This window comes from Macrobrachium rosenbergii, chromosome 47 (genome assembly GCF_040412425.1).
Source record: "Macrobrachium rosenbergii isolate ZJJX-2024 chromosome 47, ASM4041242v1, whole genome shotgun sequence".
In the NCBI taxonomy this organism is placed as follows: Eukaryota; Metazoa; Arthropoda; class Malacostraca; order Decapoda; family Palaemonidae; genus Macrobrachium; species Macrobrachium rosenbergii.
The window spans coordinates 18,333,526-18,353,525 of record NC_089787.1 but is presented as its reverse complement, the minus strand read 5'-3'; the positions used below and the strand labels follow the sequence as shown (position 1 = coordinate 18,353,525).

Sequence of the window (20,000 nt, the reverse complement as noted above, 5' to 3'; positions counted from 1 at the left end):
GTGACAGGTTGGTGAAAGAGTGTAAAATCTGGAAGAGTCTGATGATGGAGAGGAAGACTTATAAAGGAATGGCCCCGTAGGGTGGTAGAGCCATCAGTGCACCTCACGCGGCGCACTGTAGGCGTTACTTAATGTTCTTTGCAGCGTCCCTTCGGTCCCTAGCTGCAACCCCTTTCATTCCTTTTACTGTACTTCCATTCATATTCTCTTTCTTCCATCTTCCTTTCCACCCTCTACTAACAATTGACTCACAGTGCAACTGTGAGGTTTTCCTTCTGTTACACCTTTCAAACTTTTTTACTGTCAATTTCCTTTTCAGCGCCGAATGACCTCATAGGTCCCAGCGCTTGGCCTTTGGCCTAAATTCTATATTCTATTTCCATGATAGTTAACAGTCCGTGGAAGCTTTCCGAACTCGGATCGTCCCCGTGAAGGATGAGTAATTTCGGCTCCCCTCCGTCGGATGGACGCCCGAACGCCAACGACCTTCCTCTTCTTCTTGCGAAATACTATGAAGACTCCACAATAGAGACAGTAGAGGACGTCAGGGAAAGTGGCTTCATCATTCCCTTTCTTTTCTCTCTCTCTCTCTCTCTCTCTCTCTCTCTCTCTTCTCTCTGTTTATACTCCTGACCTCCCCCTCTTCGGCGGGCTTTAATCGATCGCAAATCGTTCGTCCAAGGGACGAAGCCGCGATTAAACAATTTGTCACAATTGCGGAAAGAGTGGGCGGATGTTGCGTCACATATGTGTGTGTATGTGTGTTTGTGTGTGTGTGTGCGTGTGTGTATGTGTGTGTATCTCCTCCGGCCTTGTGGCATCCTCTAGGCTTCGCCCGGAGGCATTCGCGAGCTGCAAAGGCCTCCCCGTCAGGTCTGTTTCCATATCGCCGAAGGCCTCTGTGTGGAATGAAAGGTATCTCTCTCTCTCTCTCTCTCTCTCTCTCTCTCTCTATTGTCTGTGCAGTCACTTATTGCCAGCACTTGCAGCTCCTGTTTGCTAAATTACGATGCTCTGACTCATTTCATTATTATTATTATTATTATTATTATTATTATTATTATTATTATTATTATTATTATTATTATTCCACTTTATCTTTGTACAACCCTGAACCAAAAGTAATGGGTAAATTATTATTATTATTATTATTATTATTATTATTTTTATTATTATTATTATTCCATTAATTATAAACTCTCTTTTAGCATTCTTCATCTTTGCTGAACTGAAGTGATATTATTATTATTATTATTATTATTATTATTATTATTATTAATCTCATAATAGCTTTCCAAATTGTTTATCTCTCGACTCTCCCTTATACAGGACCCTTTTTGAACTAAAGTAAAGGTTATTATTATTATTATTATTATTATTATTATTATTATTATTATTATTATTATTATTATTATTATTTATCAAGACTACAGTCGGTCTCTGACTTTCCCTGACTTCTCTTAGGACCTCCTCGGATGGAAGTCAACCACAGACTAATGCCCTACAGGGTGTGTGTATGGCTCTGAGGTCATATCCTTCATTTCCTGCCAAGCCACAATTGGGCAGAGGGTCCTTCCCACCTAGTGGGACAACGGACCACTGACAGATGGGTAGTCAAGGAGAGATTGACTGACTCTTTGTGTCAAACGAACCTTTTCTCTGTCGATGTCACTGAAGTAACGACAGATTTTTCTTTATCTTTCGTTTTTTATTTTTTTAGAAAGGCTGTGGTTATCTTGACGATTTATGTCATTGTCAGTATTTTTCAGGTTTTTCATTATTTTATTTTTGTATTGTTTTCATTCTAAAGTCTAGAAATATTAAGAAACTTTGTGTTCCAATAAAATTTTTTTGGATGTAACCAAAAGTCAGTACGACAATTCTTTTTTATTTAATTTTTTTGAGAAATTTTATACATGGCATACGACTGTTTATTGCCACAATTTTTTTAATTCATTTAATTTTTAAAAATTGTTTTATATTATGTATTTATTTATTTATTTATTTATTTATGAAAGCTTTCGTATTTCAATGTGCCCAAAACTTGCAAGATACAAGTTCTGCATTTCATTTTATATCGTTTTTTTCTTTCTTGTGAAATCAACATATACAACAGTTTATGATAAAGACGCTCGAACTCAATATAAAATAAAAAAAGATAATTAAAAGAAAGGTTGATGAATGTCCTGTTTCTAAGCAGATGAAAATATTTAAGAACTTTTATCTTATCTTATCTTAAGAATTCTTATCTCTATCTTTTCATAGAGTCGGCTATCAAAGATAAACAAAGTAAGATAAGGAAATTGTGATGATATACTTATTCATTTGTTTATTTATAGATTTACCAAGGGAAACATTTGTTTGTCCTGCGATATTTGCATATAAAAATATAGCTTGCATAATACAAGATAATATAATAATAATAATAATAATAATAATAATAATAATAATAATAATAATAATAATAATAATAATAATAATAGACTGAATCAACATCTTCATAATAATAATAATAATAATAATAATAATAATAATAATAATAATAATGCCACAACGGTGTAAATGTAAGCATATATTAGAAATATGTGTACAAAAACGAGAGTTTTCGAGAAACTACTCGATTGTCCTAATATAGATTTACATTTACACCATTGTGGATATTTTTTTCACCATTTGAGGTACTCATGCTATTATGAGGTTTTATGACTAATAATAATAATAATAATAATAATAATAATAATAATAATAATAATCTCAAATAATAATAAAAGAAGCTCTCAAGATCATGCTAATAAAAAGAATATCACAGTTCCTGTTTTATTATTATTATTATTATTATTATTATTATTATTATTATTTAGTAGATGAAACCTATTCATCTGGAACGAGCCCACCAAAGGGGCCATTGACTTGAAATTCAAGCTTCCAAAGAATATTATGGTGTTCACTAGGAAGAAGTGAGAGGAAGTACAGGGAAATACAGAAAGAGAAGATTCCATTTATTAAAGAAGAAAAAAAAATTAATAAACTAATAAATAGATAAAAATGTATTAAAATGCAAGAATAGTATTAGGGTAGCAATGCAACGTATTAAAATTAAAATTAGAATTAAAATGTAAAGTAATATAACGAAAATTTTACTGTAATTTAGAAGAACATTCCAAATCGGCCAGGTACCTTGCCACAATCAATACCATCCTGTCTATTTCCTCCGAAAAACCTTATCCGGATCAAACATCCGGACGAGACCGGATGCACCAGACCCTTTTTCCGATCACAGAGTTCTCGCGTCCTTCGCCCCCTTCCCCCCCCTGCCCCCGTTGTGGGGTAGTGCCGTGAGGTCCACTGTGGGCATTACTAAAGGTTCTTTGCGGCGTCCCTTCGGCCACTAGCTGCAACCCCTTTCATTCCTTTGACTGTACCTCCGTTCATATTATTTTTCTTCCATCTGACTTTCCTCAGTCCTCTCCTAACAGTTATTTCTTAGTGAAACTGCGAGGTTTTCCTCCTGTTACACCTTTCAAACCTACCTACTCTCAATATCCTTTCCAGCGCTGAGTGACCTCATAGGTCCCAATGCTTGGCCTTTGGCCTAAACTCTATATTCCATTTCGTTCCCCCACCCCTCACCCAATAAAGTCTCCCCCCCTTCCCCTAGTAGAGGTAATATTCATTTCAATTAATCCCCTTGCATGAAATAGAGAAGATCTAATTTTGGGAGAATACCAAACTTTGGCCCACCCCACTGGTAGCAACGGGGTCTCTGCAATGCCAGAAAAAAAGATCATTAGCATCATCATTTTATCTTTTTGGTCACCCGTCCAAGTAGGGACCAGAGCCAATGTTGCAGGTGCACTTAGCTGTTATAATAATTACCTGGGGGTGTAAGAGATTCCCCAGGTAAAGTTGATCCGTGATTAATTAATGTTTGTGGGGTGATGTTTGTGAATATAAAAAGGTCGTGTGTGTATAGGTGTCAAAACTCCTTGTATATATGTATGTATGGTGTGTAATATATATATATATATATATATATATATATATATATATATATATATATATATATATATATATATATATATATATATATATATATATATATATATATATATATATATATATATATATATATGTGAAGATAAAAAGGCCCATAAAATACTATTTGAACGTTGCAACCATATATTTCGAGCACGTTCAAATGGTGTTTTATGGGCCTTTTTAATCTTCATATTATACTGTGGTATTACAGCAAAAGACATTCATATATATATATACATATACACATATATATAAGTAAATATGTATGTATGTATGTATATAGTATATATACTCGTATAGAGAGACAGACAGACAGAGCATTTGTGGGTTTATGTCCAGAGAGAGAGAGAGAGAGAGAGAGAGAGAGAGAGAGAGAGAGAGAGAGAGAGAGAGAGAAAATTGACGATGGAGGATGAAACAATTATGACAATCAATAACTGGACAAACCTATCAAATTCGCGACCCACCTTGACCTCGTAGCTGACGAGATACAGAACCTGGCAGATGCCACCACCCTCATCTCCATCCCAGAGGTGGAGAACATTCACGACTCAGAATCGATGCTAAAAATCCATTCCGGGAAAGTTTAGTGGCGCCACAGTTTGCTTCTGATGTCATTCAGCCTTCATAAATGGCAAGTTTTTGTAAGGCGGCATTTTATTGAATTTGTAATCTAGTTGATTTTTAATTGTTTTTTTTTCTGGGTGGATTTTGGGCCTACTGTTTCCCATAGTTCCAAGTTCTTAAAAGGTTTTGTTGTTGTTCAAAATTTATCTGTTAATTTGTTAATGTGTTTCTTCTTTTTGTAAGAAGCCATCTCTTCATTCTGTATTTCCCTTTACCCTCTGTTAATTTTCAGTGAACACCAGAATATTCTTTGGAAGCTTGAATTTCAAGTCAGTGGACCCTTTGGGCTTGTCATATGAATAGGGTTCATCTTCTTCTAATAATAATAAATAATAATAATAATAATAATAATAATAATAATAATGATAATAATAATAATAATAATAATAATAATAATAATAATAATAATAATAATACTAATAATAATAATAATAATTCATAAAAAATATTTATGAAAGCATGCAAATGAAAATTTATATTAGAACATATATACAAACGAGAGCAGGTTCTTGAAAGCTCTCGTTTGTATACATATTTCTAATATGTATTTACTTTCACACCACTGTAGATTACTTCACCAATAATAATAATAATAATAATAATAATAATAATAATAATAATAATAATAATAATAACGTGCGCATTCATTCGCCAACTGTTTCTGTTCTGCAGAATAAGTGGCCTTCACTGCAGCCTCACTATCGTGGATAAGCCTTCAATTATTTCTTCCACGTGCAACTCCAAACCTCTTACTTACGAAATCTCCATTTACGAAAGCGAAGGCAAACGTCCAGGCAAAATCGGCCGTCGGAACGAGCCTCTAGCGATGAGGTATTAATTGATGCCTCGCCATTCGAGAGATGGAGAGGCTGCGTTCCTTATCGCTCCAGGGATGGCAGTTATCCGTTCTTGTTGTAGGTGATTGGAGAAAATGTTGTCTTCAAGAGGTGGATATATATATATATATATATATATATATATATATATATATATATATATGTATATATTCATTATATATTTGTATATACATATATATGTATATATAAATATATATATATACATACATATATATATATATATATATATACATATATACATTTATACATACACACACACACACATATATATATATATATATATATATATATATATATATATATATATATGTATGTATGTATGTATGTATGTATATACACACACACGTTCTAATTCCAATCTTTCGTTTCTTTTGCTTATTTTAATTCTACGTTTGAATTTTATCCTTATTACAATCTTTCTTTCTTTATACTTCTTGTTTTTCTTTATTTATCTTTTTCTTGTATTTTAACTTCATTCTGACCCCAATCCTTCTTTTCTCTTGTTCATCTTTATTCTATGTTTGAATTTCATCCTTATCACATTATTTCTTTCATTCCACTTCTTATTTTTCTTTATTTATTGTCATCATTTAGTCTCAATCAGTCTCCCCTTTCTCCCAAAACATGCATCTAAGCCAAGGCTCGAGTAATTAAATATTACCTGGCGTCGCAAACTCCCAGGGTCTCTGAGCCAAAGAAAAATCCATCAGGCTATTCAGAGCCACTCCATAAATAGCAATTACGATCAAGCGAGTAATTGCCTGCGCGGGACGGGCAATTTCCATTCGTAATTCCCAGGAAATCCTTTGAAAAAAAGAAAAAAAAACTTTCGTTCGATCGCCATTTCTGGGTCGTATAAAAAGCAGGACGGTTCAGTGCCTTGCTGGTCAGTTGGTCAGTGAATCTGGTCGCGTTGAGTTTGGTTAGCAAGAAGTGTCGTGTTTATATCAAACGTTCAGCTGGTAGAAGACGCCCTTGTTTGTATTAAGCTGGTAGAACACGCCGATGTTTATATAATAAACATTTTGCTGGTAGAACGCGCCGACGACAACGGCCAGTGACAGCACGCCCTTTTTTCAAAGTGATCTTCGTTTTTGGAGAGTGTCCTCAAATGGGGCTTTCTTTCGAAAGGGGAGTTTCTCTGGAGTGAAAGGATATATAGTGACTGGGATGAAAGTGCTGTGTTCGAGATACGAATAGAAAATAAGGAATTGAGAAAAACTGCACTTTTAAGAAAAGAAAAAATTCACTGAAGGTAAGCAAGTATGCTAGAATAAATGTTCTCTCTCTCTCTCTCTCTCTCTCTCTCTCTCTCTCTCTCTCTCTCTCGTTGTTTATTGCTGATACAGTACGAATTCATTACCACAAGAGAAAGTATTAGGCAACGCGTGGTATGACTGCTATAACAAGTAGGAGAATGAGTTCATATATGGTTACTTTCTCTCTCTCTCTCTCTCTCTCTCTCTCTCTCTCTCTCTCTCTCTCTCTCTCTCTCTCTCTCTCTCTCTCTCTCTCTTTCTGTTTTATATATACATATATATATGTATATATATATACAGTATATATATACTTCTATCTATTTACACACACACACACACACACACACACACACACACACACACATATATATATATATATATATATATATATGAATGGATATATATACTTCTGACTTAATTTTATTTTATTTTGGACAATGGCACAGTCTCCCTTAGGACGTCGTGCAATTGGAAACTCAAACTTTCAAGCGTAGATGCGATGCATTAATACACTAATACAATTCTCTTTGCCTTTTAATAATTTACTTACATTTTTATCTATTTATTAATTAATTTGTAAATTTCTTTTTCTTTTTCAAAGAGTGACTTCTTCTTTGGAGGCTTGAATTTCAAGTCAGTGACCCCTTTGGTGGGCTTGTTCCATCTGAATAGGGTTCACCTTAAGAGTAATAATAATAATAATAATAATAATAATAATAATAATAATAATAATAATAATAATAATAATAATAATAATAATAATAATAATAATAATAGTGCTAACTCACATGTAGGATATATAACTTACAAGCAATACTCCTAATATTTCCGGTACTTGCTCTAATGATTTTTCCAGTGTTTTTCAATAATTTTTTTTGCACTCTCCTATATATTAAAAAGTAGATCCATTGTGAATCTTTTGTACTTTGAAGAAGGCCACGGTTTAGTGGCTGAAACAGCTGTTGAGTTGGGAGCGAATACATGAAAGGAACATTTCACCCTCTCTTAAGCACAGAAGTGTTAATTCCAAACATTTGAAAAGAGCATCACAGCCTCTCATAAGCACAGGAGTATTAACTCCAAGCATTTGAAATGAGCATCACAGCCTATCATGAGCATAGGAGTATTAACTCCAAGCATTTGAAATGAGCACCACAGCCACTCATAAACACAGGAGTATTAACTCCAAGCATTTGAAATGAGCATCACAGCCTCTCATGAGCACAGGAGTATTAATTCCAAGCATTTGAAATGAGCACCACAGCCTCTCATAAACACAGGAGTATTAACTCTAAATATTTGAAATGAGCATCACAGCCTCTCATAAACACAGAAGTATTAACCCCAAGATTTTGAAATGAGCACCACAGCCTCTCATAAACACAGGAGTATTAACTCCAAGCATTTGAAATGAGCACCACAGCCACTCATAAACACAGGAGTATTAACTCCAAGCATTTGAAATGAGCATCACAGCCTCTCATAAACACAGGAGTATTAACTCCAAGCATTTGAAATGAGCATCACAGCCTCTCATAAACACAGGAGTATTAACTCCAAGCATTTGAAATGAGCATCACAGCCTCTCATAAGCACAGAAGTATTAACCCCAAGATTTTGAAATGAGCACCACAGCCTCTCATAAACACAGGAGTATTAACTCCAAGCATTTGAAATGAGCATCACAGCCTCTCATAAACACAGGAGTATTAACTCCAAGCATTTGAAATGAGCATCACAGCCTCTCATAAACACAGGAATATTAACTCCAAGCATTTGAAATGAGCACCACAGCCTCTCATAAACACAGGAGTATTAACTCTAAATATTTGAAATGAGCACCACAGTCTCTCATAAACACAGGAGTATTAGCTCCAAGAATGTAAAATGAGCACCACAGCCTCTCATAAACACAGGAGTATTAACTCTAAACATTTGAAATGAGCATCACAGGCTCTCATAAACACAGAAGTATTAACACCCAACCATTTGAAATGAGCATCACAGCCTCTCATAAACACAGAAGTATTAACCAAGCATTTTGAAATGAGCATCACAGCCTCTCATAAACACAGGAGTATTAACTCCAAGCATTTGGAATGAGTACCACAGCCTCTCATAAACACAGGAGAGTTAACTCTAAACATTTGAAATGAGCATCACAGGCTCTCATAAACACAGGAGTATTAACTCCAACCATTTGAAATGAGCATCACAGCCTCTCATAAACACAGAAGTATTAACCAGGCATTTGAAATGAGCATCACAGCCTCTCATAAACACAGGAGTATTAACTCCAAGCATTTGAAATGAGCATCACAGCCTCTCATAAACACAGGAGTATTAACTCCAAGCATTTGAAATGAGCATCACAGCCTCTCATAAACACAGGAGTATTAACTCCAAGCATTTGAAATGAGCATCACAGCCTCTCATAAACACAGGAGTATTTTATCACACTCATAAACACAGGAGTATTTCCAAGCATTTGAAATGAGCATCACAGCCTCTCATGAAAACAGGAGAGTTAACCCCAAGCATTTGAAATGAGCATCACAGCCTCTCATAAACACAGGAGTATTAACCCCAAGCATTTGAAATGAGCATCACAGCCTCTCATAAACACAGGAGTATTAACTGAAGCATTTGAAATGAGCATCACAGCCTCTCATAAAACAAGAGTATTAACTCAAGCATTTGAAATGAGCATCACAGCCTCCTCTCATGAACACAGGAGTATTAACTGCAGGCATTTGAAATGAGCATCACAGCCTCTCATAAACACAGGAGTTTAACCCAAGCATTTGAAATAAGCATCACAGCCTCTCATAAACACAGGAGTATTAACTCCAGGCATTTGAAATGAACATCACAGCCTCTCATAAACAGGAGTATTAATTCCAGGCATTTGAAATGAGCATCACAGCCTATCATAAACACAGGAGTATTAACTCGAAGTATTTGAAATGAGAATCACAGCCTCTCATAAACACAGGAGTATTAACTCCAGGCATTTGAAATGAGCATCACAGCCCTCTCATAAACACAGTATCACAGTATTACCAGGAGTATTAACCAAGCATTTGAAATGAGCATCACAGCCTGTCATAAGCACGGGAGTATTACCTCCAAGCATTTGAAATGATCATCACAGCCTATCATAAACACAGGAGTATTAACTCGACGTATTTGAAATGAGCATCACAGCCTCTCATAAACACAGAAGTATTACCTCCAAGCATTTGAAATGAGCATCACAGCCTCTCATAAGCACAGGAGTATTAGCTTCAAGCATTTGAAATGAGCATCACAGCCTCTCATAAACACAGGAATATCAACTCCAAGCATTTGAAATGCGCATCACAGCCTCTCGTAAGCACAGGATTATTAACATGAAGCATTTGAAATAAGCATCAAAGTCTCTCATAAACACAGGAGCATTAACTCCAAGCATTTGAAATGAGCATGACAGCCTCTCGTAAATACAGAAGTATTAACTCCACGTACTTGAAATGAGCATCACAGCCTCTCATAAACACAGGAGTATTAACTCCAAGCATTTGAAATGAGCATCACAGCGTCTCGTAAACACAGGAGCATTAACTCCAAGCATTTGAAATGAGCATCACAGCCTATCATAAACATAGGAGTATTAACTCCAATTATCACAACCTTTCTTCAATACACAAACGTCTGCATCAATCCTCAGAAAGAAGCTTTATGCCCTTTCTTCAACTTTGAAGCCTCAGTGCTAACGGGTAACTCTCCTTATCTACCATTAGGATAAAAAGCGAACGTCACTCAGTAGTCTTAAATACACAAATAGTAAATAAAAGGTAAATGTAATAATCAAGATTGGAAGGGAAGGATATGAATTTAACATCAAAGATGATTAACATCACACTGTCAGATTGCAAAAGGGTGTAATTAAACTTATCTATGATGTACCTGAGTTAGACAGAGGTAATATGTACATGCGAACTGATTTTAAGCGGAGACTGAATCACAGTAGTTCTTTTACCTCTAAAAGATAGAGCTTCAAGATATCACGAATCAAGCGCGCTTAGCATTCAGACAAAGCATGAGAAAGGGTCCTCAGTAGTGGTTCTCAGCATTAAGAGGAAACGGCTAAAGAAAGCACCGTTGTAATGCTTCTCCACTTAGGGGGAGAGAGAGAGAGAGAGAGAGAGACTATTCTTCTCGGCTGACGCGCGATGGGTATGCAGCCAACCGTAGTCGACCGCAAACTGCCTAACTCTTGACCGCAGCCGACCGCAGGCGTGACATTCACCTCGCCCGCGGGAAGAGGGTATTTGATGCCCAGGCGAGGGTATGCAGGTGAGCAATTATGGGAACTGGAGGTCTGCCAGCCCGGCAGATCTCGTATTATCGTGCCCAGATTCGTAATCAGTCTGGATTCCATTTGTCTTTCTCTCAGACAAACACTTGAACTCATTAACTCCCCCCACCCCGCCCTCTCTCTCTCTCTCTCTCTCTCTCTCTCTCTCTCTCTCTCTCTCTCTCTCAACACACATATACATATTATATCTATCTATCTATCTATCAATCTATCTATCTATCTATCTATCTATATATATATATATATATATATATATACATATATATATATAAATATATATATATATATATATATATATATATATATACATACATACATACATACATATCAGCCTCTTCACTTACTATGAAGAAGTTATTTGCTCAAATATCTAGATATCTAATAATAATAATAATAATAATAATAATAATAATATGTCATTTTCTATTAAGCATTAGCTCAAAAAACATTTCCATCATGGCTTAACTAAGAGAATATTTGTATCATGTCTCAGAAATCATCATTTGGAATACTTCTGATAAAGTCAGCAGTTGGAAAATTACCTCAGAAATCATAAATTTTAATAATACCTGTGACAAAGCCAACATTTTGAAAACTACACAAGAAGACATCATTTGGAATACTTCTTCTGGTAAAGTCAGCAGTTAGAAAACTACCTTAGAGGTCTTCAATTTGCACACCACCCCTGACAAAGTCAGCAGTGTGAAAATGATCTCTAAAGTCATAAATTTGAATACTACCGTTGGCAAAGTCAGCAGCAGTTTGAAAACTGGCCCTAAAGTTATTATTTGGATAAGGATACTACCCCTGACAAATACAACATTTTGAAGACTACCCATGAAAAGTCAACACTTCGAAAACCACCTCTGAGGTCATCAATTTGTATCCTACCTCTGACAAAGTCAACAGTTTGAAAACTGGCCCTGAAGTCATCAATTTGAATACATTTTGAAAACTACCTCTGAAGTCATCAGCTGGCGTGCTACTCCTGGCTAAACCAACAGTTTGAAAACTACCTCTGAATTCACACTACCTATGACAAAGTCAACAGTTTGGAAACTACTGCTGAAGGCATCATTTGGAATACTGCTGAAAAAGCCAGCAGTTTGAAAACTGCCTCTAATATCATCAATTTGAATGTTACCTCTGACAAAGTCAACTGTTTGAAAATCACCTCTGATGTCATCTATTTGTATAATACCCTGACAAAGCCAACAGTTCCAAATCTGGCCTTAAAGTCATCAGTTTGAATACTACCTCCTAAGTCACTCTACCTATGACAGACTCAGTAGTTTGAAAACTGCCTCTGAAGTCATCAGTTTGAAAGCTACCTCTGACAGAGTCAGCAGCTTGAAAACTACATCAGAATTCATCAAGCTGAGTATTTCTGATAAATTCAGCTGTTAGAAAACTACCCCGGAAGATAAAGACAACATTTTGAAAACTACCCCTGAAGTCATCAGCTGGACTGCTACTCCTGACAAAACCAGCAGTTTGAAAACTACCCCTGAAGTCACATTCCTATGACAAAGTGAACAGTTTGACAACTACCCCTGGAACTCTCACTACATACGACAGAGCCAGCAGTTTGGAAACTACCTCTGAAGTCATCAATTTGAATACCACCTCTAATAAAGTCAACAGTTTGAACATTTACCTGTGCTCCTCTTGAAGACTCCCCGAACGTGATAGGGCAAAACTGAACTTCTCATGTGAACGCCTCTGGCGTCCCACCCAGCGCTTCGTAAATACGACGCGGGTCATCACCGCTACGCAAAAACCCGTGACGCCAAGCCCTTGTCAGAAGGAGGTGTCAGCAACTCCGTGAAGTCATTAGGTTCGCCACAACTGAATGCCTGTCGCTATTCAACAAAGCCTGGAACCTCTGCCAGCAACAGAATGACAACGGATGTGGAAAATAATAATAATAATAATAATAATAATAATATAATAATAATAATATTCAGGTCAGGGCCATATAAGAGATGAACAATGTAGAAACAATATATTACACAAAATTAAAATACACGGGATAACAAGTCATAATGATAACCAAACAGTTGCTTAGTGGAACAATAATAATAATAATAATAATAATAATAATAATAATAATAATAATAATAATAATAATAATAATAATAATAATAATAATAATAATTACCGTTATAGATAGAGTTCAGTTGCCTTATAACACCAATTTTTGCTTCATCAAAAGAAAAAAGAATTCATATATAGGATTTTTTTAAAATGTTGAACCTAATTATGTTCTGCAAGCAATTATCGTTTTCAAAACATTACACTGATCATCTTCCAAGTTCGGTTTTGAAGGCCCTCTTACTGGGTTCTGGTGGTCTAATGGTTGGAGACCATTGAGAGAGAGAGAGAGAGAGAGAGAGAGAGAGAGAGAGAGAGAGAGAGAGAGAGAGAGAGAGAGAGAGAGAGAATGGAACATTCCTGGCACCCCTTCAGATGTACATGAAATGAATGTCCTCAGATTCTCCATATATAAAAGATTATTATTATTATTATTATTATTATTATTATTATTATTATTATTATTATTATTATTATTATTATTATTATTATTATTATTATTGTACCCATATTGTAAAGAGTAAGGGTAACAGAAGCTAAACACAGAATATAGACGAATAAAAATCATATTACATTGTGCAAACATTCATGTGGAACAAGTTCTAAGGTCAGTAACTTGTAAAATAAGCCTTTTCAGTAAAGAAAAAGAAAACAGAGAATAACAAATAAAGACCAGTCAATAAACCAGTACATAACAGATGATAACAATAACAAATAACCTGTATTTGTATAATTGTTTATGAATGTATATATATATATATATATTATATATATATATATATATATATATATATATATATATATATATATATATATATATATATATATATATATATATATTATATGTACATACATATGTAAACAGTTAGGAAAACTCAGTCTTCAAACTGGCAACGTCAGGTCCTGTGCTAAACTTCATAATCTTCAAACACATACTGTAAAATTTCAGACCTCAAACCTCAAACCTCATCACATTCCTGGTGCATTTCCATGACGCGTGCAGTCACTCACTGCAGTCTGCCTTGTCACGCCGAAGGGGAAACGCCTTTGGAAACTGCTTCCTTTGCAAGTCTCTGGAAGAACGCCATGGAATGACTCGAGTGTTGTAATAGCATCCTGGGGCATTGAAGAGAACATTCCTTTTCAAGGGTTGTAATGCTTCTTTGTGTGTGTGTGTGTGTGTGTGTGTGTGTGTGTGTGTGTGTGTGTGTATGAGTGGGATGGGATGAGCCTTGTATCACGCCTCTAAATAAAATCTTACTAGTAAATAGTTGGTAATAGATTCATCAAAAGTTTAATATCAGAAGAGATTCATCAAAAATTTGATATCAGAAGAGTCATCAAAAGTTTGATATCAGAAGAGATTCATCAAAAGTTTGATATCAGAAGAGATCCATCAAAAGTTTGATATCAGAAGAAATTCATAAAAAGTTTGATATCAAGAGATTCATCAAAATTTGATATCAGAAGAGATTCATCAAAAGTTTGATATCAGAGGAGATTCATCAAAAGTTTGATATCAGAAGAGATTCATCAAAAGTTTGATATGAGAAGAGATTCTTCAAAAGTTTGATATTAAGAGATTCATCAAAAGTTTGATATCAGAAGAGATTCATCGAAAGTTTGATATCAGGAGAGATTCATCAGAAGTTTGATATCAGAAGAGATTCATCAAAAGTTTGATATCACGAGATTCATCAAAAGTTTGATATCAGAGATTTCATCAAAGTGTGACTTCAGAAGATATCAAAAGAGATTCATCAAAAGTTTGATATCAGAAGAGATGCCTCAAAAAAAGTTTGTTTTCAGAAGAGAGACATAAAAAATTTGAAATCAGAAGAGATATCATAAGTTTGATTTCAGAAAAAAATTCGTAAAATTCGTTATCAGAACAGATTTCATCAAAAGTTTTATTATCTGAAGAGATTCATCAAAAGTTTTATTATCAGACAATGTTTCATCAAAGGCTTGGTATCAGAAGAGATTCATCAAAAGTTTGATTTCAGAAGAGATGCCTCAAAAGTGATATCAGAAGACATTCATCAAAAGTTTGACATCAGAGGAGGTTATCAAAAGTTTGATTTCAGAAGAGATTCATCAAAAGTTTGATATCCAAAGAGATTTCATCAAAAGTTTTATATCAGAAGAGATTCATAAACAGTTTGATTTCAGAAGAGATTCATAAAAAGTTTGATATCCGAAGAGATTTCACCATAAGTTTGATATCAGAAGAGATTCATAAAAATTTTAATATCAGAAGAGATATTATCATAAGTTTGATATCGGAAGAGATATTATCATAAGTTTGATATCGGAAGAGATTCATAAAAATTTTTTTATCAGAAGAGATATTATCATAAGTTTGATATCAGGAGAGATTCATCAAAAGTTTGATATCAGAAGAGATTCATCAGAAGTTTGATATCAGAAGAGATTCATCAAAAATTTGATATCAGAAGAGATTTATCAAACGTTTGATATTTTCTTCGGAACGAGAGAATTGCAAGTTAACAACCGTTCGCTTTTCAACTAGAGACTCTCTTTGATCTAGAAAAAGTCCCAAAACCCCGTTCATTTAGACAATGCAGCTTCCCCCCTCTAGTAATCACCGGAAGGGCAAAATATTCAATACACGTTTTGACCAAACAAACAAACAATCAAAAATAGGACTTCGACAAATCGACAATTTACTTAGTCTTTGTTCAAGCACTCTCTTTTTGTGCGCCATGCAAATGAGGCGGTAACCTTGATAAACAATCATTTCATCGAAGTATTGTTCGGCTGAAGGCTCCCTTGATTGCTGGAAGTGAACAAGGGCTCATGAAATATGGGCAATTCACTTTGACAGACTCGGTTAATGGCGAAACAAAAATATTATTGGGACCCATGTGCCGTACGACGGGAAGCCTTGGAATCACCCTATTTCCACTGAAGAATCATTACCTGTTCGAAGTGGAAAGGAGCCTTCGAAGTGGGTCTAGCAATCCGAAATAGTCTGAGCCTTGGTTCATTTTTAAACCATAGACTCATTGTAAGATAAATCGAAGAGTCATACAAACTGTAGGTTTTTATGTTTTTGGCTTGCATTGCATATCAGTATAATAATCTAATAGCCTTACCTCGGTTTTCCTAAGAATATATTATTATTATTATTATTATTATTATTTAGCATCTGGTAAATATGTTTGTAATGATACATAATTCATAGACCGCACAATTAAGTACATTTTCATCTCTTCATCGTTATCTAATATAATAATAATAATAATAATAATGATAATAGAATCCTTTCAATTTTCTACTAACAAAAAGTAGCAATATATATATATATATATATATATATATATATATATATATATATATATATATATATATATATATATATTAGCATAAGACAAACCATTTATGAATTCGTTTCCTATCAAAATTATTTTACTATATTTTTGTATATGGGGAAAATTCCGTTTATGAATACACTCACGTATCACTATTACGATCTGACCTCTCTCTCTCTCTCTCTCTCTCTCTCTCTCTCTCTCTCTCTCTCTCTCTCTCCTCGTTATGTTTATCTTAGCAACAAATGATTTCGTACAATTATCATCGCTGCATGACGTAGAATTACGCTCTTTACAATGAGTATTACAAAGGTAACATGGCGAACGTAATTTCACTGTGTCATCATAACATATTGATAATTGTGGGTGGGTCTGTTGGCACGATATACACACGCATGCGCTTTGAGGCAGTGAAAAGAACGCCCGTTTTCTTTAGGGATGCAGGTGTTGGCGATACTCTTCTAGATGTTGTGCATCCTGATATGATTATTCTTCTCTCTCTCTCTCTCTCTCTCTCCCTCTCTGTATGTGTGCCCGTGTTCCGTATAAGTTTTTTTGACTCAGCTGTCCTGCTCCAGTTAACGCTGATAGCTGAAATCTTACCTTTTTTTCAGTTATATCGTTGCTCGCTGAAATCTTACCTTGTTGCAGGTATCGTTGCTCGCTGAAATCTTACCTGTTGTTCGGTGTAATCTTACCTTGTTGCAGTTATCGTTGCTCGCTGAAATCTTACCTGTTGTTAGCTGTAATCTTACCTTGTTGCAGTTATCGTTGCTCGCTGAAATCTTACCTGTTGTTTGCTGAAATCTTACCTTGTTTCAGGTATCGTTGCTCGCTGAAATCTTGCCTGTTGTTAACTGTAATCTTACCTTGTTGCAGGTATCGTTGCTCGCTGAAATCTTACCTGTTGTTAGCTGTAATCTTACCTTGTTGCAGTCATCGTTGCTCGCTGAAATCTTACCTTGTTTCAGCTATCGTTGCTCACTGAAATATTACATTATTTCAGTTACCGTTGCTCTCTGAAAACCTACCTTGTTTCAGGTACCATTGCTCGCTAAAATCTTACCTTGTTTCAGTTATCGTTGCTCTTTGAAAATGCGAAACTGGTAGTCAGCTCATGTGTACCAGGCTGCACACCAGTTCGATGCCTTGGCCGAAGGCGGTGGATTTAAGCCAGGTAAGGTGTGGAAGAGAGTAAAATGCCTTACGTGGACCACTGGACTCTGAAAGTGTTTTCTTCTCTTCTTTGATTTGGCCGAAGAGCAATTTTACTTACGGGTTTAAGTCTCCAGCCTCCTGTGTCAGAATACACCCTCCTCCATCGCTGGTCCAGCTTGCTAGAATCTATAAAAGCTTAGCATTCCCTGGTTAAGAGGTCCTCTTGTAGCCGTTCCATCCACCTGTCTGCCTCACTGATACAGGATGGGGTTCCACCTGTCCAGAGGTGTCAACTGTCCATAGGCAGCCTAAATTGCATGCAAACCCAGTTCGGAATTATGGGTATTAAAAGAATGTCTATCTTTTCTTAATGAAATACGAAAAAATCCCTTGTCTCTCGCCTCCATGGTGTAGGTCTGATCTGGGCAAAAATAAATGATGACAAACGGAAATTAGGGGAATAAATTGCACAAAATATCTTTCGAAGAAGAAGAAGAAGAAGAAGAAGAAGAAGAAGAAGACGATGATGATGCTGAGGGGTAGGGAGAGGCGTGGGAGGGGTGGGAAAGGGGGTGGGTAGGAAGAGGCGGGGAAAAAAAGTAGATGAAGGATAGGATACGTGACATCGCCTACCGCAATGGAATCCTCCTCCTCCCCGAGTCTTTCCACCAGAGCGGAAATTGGAGGCATCAACGTGGAACACAGGACGTGAAGGATGCTCGCGTGCTGCTCTCTCCGGCACCGGGATGTCCCTTGCTAACGGCAAGCCACTGTAGCATGTCTTGCTATGCTCTCTAGGTGCTAGTGAAGACGCTGGGGCTTTACCGAAGATGATCACAAATTAATCTGCACTAGCACCCGCTGTTCCGTTCTTGCGGGCAGGCAGGGGGAACGGACAGGTGGGTAGGAAAGACAGACAGGATTCATCTCCTTTCTATCGACCACTGGCTAATTGATGGGGCTGTCAGAAGTGACGTATCATGGCCATAATGTTACTCGGAAAATTGAGAAAACAGACAATAAGATTATCTAGACTTACAATGGTTTTGGCGTTCTTGAGGCTGCAATTTTTGGGAGACGCCGACAGTCACTGTTCTTTCCTTCAGATAGATCGATGACACTAGGGGCAGTAATACTAATATACATAGTATTCCACGCATAGTATTAGTAGGCTGGGAAAGGGTATTGTTTCTCCCCAAGGGAAAATCAATAGAGTCTCTTCCCAAGACCCATCTCATTCCCAGTGACTCAAAGTTTCATCCTAGAGGCCGATCCACAGAATACATTTACGGTTTAGCTTGCTCTGCATCCCTAAACCTCAGTCATTTTATCTTATCAAAGAGAGAGAGAGAGAGAGAGAGAGAGAGAGAGAGAGAGAGAGAGAGAGAGAGAGAGAGAGATTTCAAATGTAATATCCTTTGTAGCAAAGATAATAAAAAGAATCAATAATGACTCAGTTAAGAGAACAAAGCAATAAAAAAAAATGGTAATGAAATATAATAAACTGACATCAGAACTGCCTCCTGCACCTAACCTAACATAGACTAACCTAACCTGACTCAACGTGCGCAGAGGATGAACAGTTTTTTTTTTTTTTTTTAGTTTTGAAGGCAAGAGAATGAACAGTTCAGCAGAAATGTCAAATTTCATTTTGTTTTATAACCTCTTGGTAGAACTGTCTAATGAATCTTTTTATAACAAATATGAACAAATGCTATTTCAGACTTACTGTTTAGAAACGACAAATCAGTCTGAGATCGACTGGGGACACGTAGCATATAAGAGCTGCTATAGACGAGAAAAGATGCTTCATCTGAAGAATTTATTGGCTTAACTGAAATTTCTCTTTGCAGTTCTGAACTTCCTCGAGGAAATAATCAGGAATTATCACTCGTATGTGCTTCGTTTATTGATGCCTTGTATTCCGAAATCTCTCTCTCTCTCTCTCTCTCTCTCTCTCTCTCTCTCTCTTCAAAATATTTTATGGTGAAGTACACGTTCTACTTAAGGCATTAAAATAAATTTGGTATCACTTGGAATGTTAGATCATTATTCTCTCTCTCTCTCTCTAGAGAGAGAGAGAAAGAGAATGTAAGGGCTTTATACATTTTGCAAACGGGATTAAAGTAAGTCACACTAACTTTATCTCGAAAATGGTTGTTATTTTTCTCCACAATTTTATATACATACATACATACATACATACATATATATATATATATATATATATATATATATATATATATTCGTAGATCTGGAGGAAGGAATAAAA

The 20,000-nt window shown here is 35.8% G+C and overlaps 1 protein-coding gene across 4 annotated transcripts in view; it reads left to right on the top strand.

The window, feature by feature from the left end:
- Positions 1-20,000, top strand: part of pio (piopio) — a 193,262-nt gene that overhangs the window by 44,309 nt on the left and 128,953 nt on the right. The gene's annotated exons all lie outside the window — the stretch shown is intronic.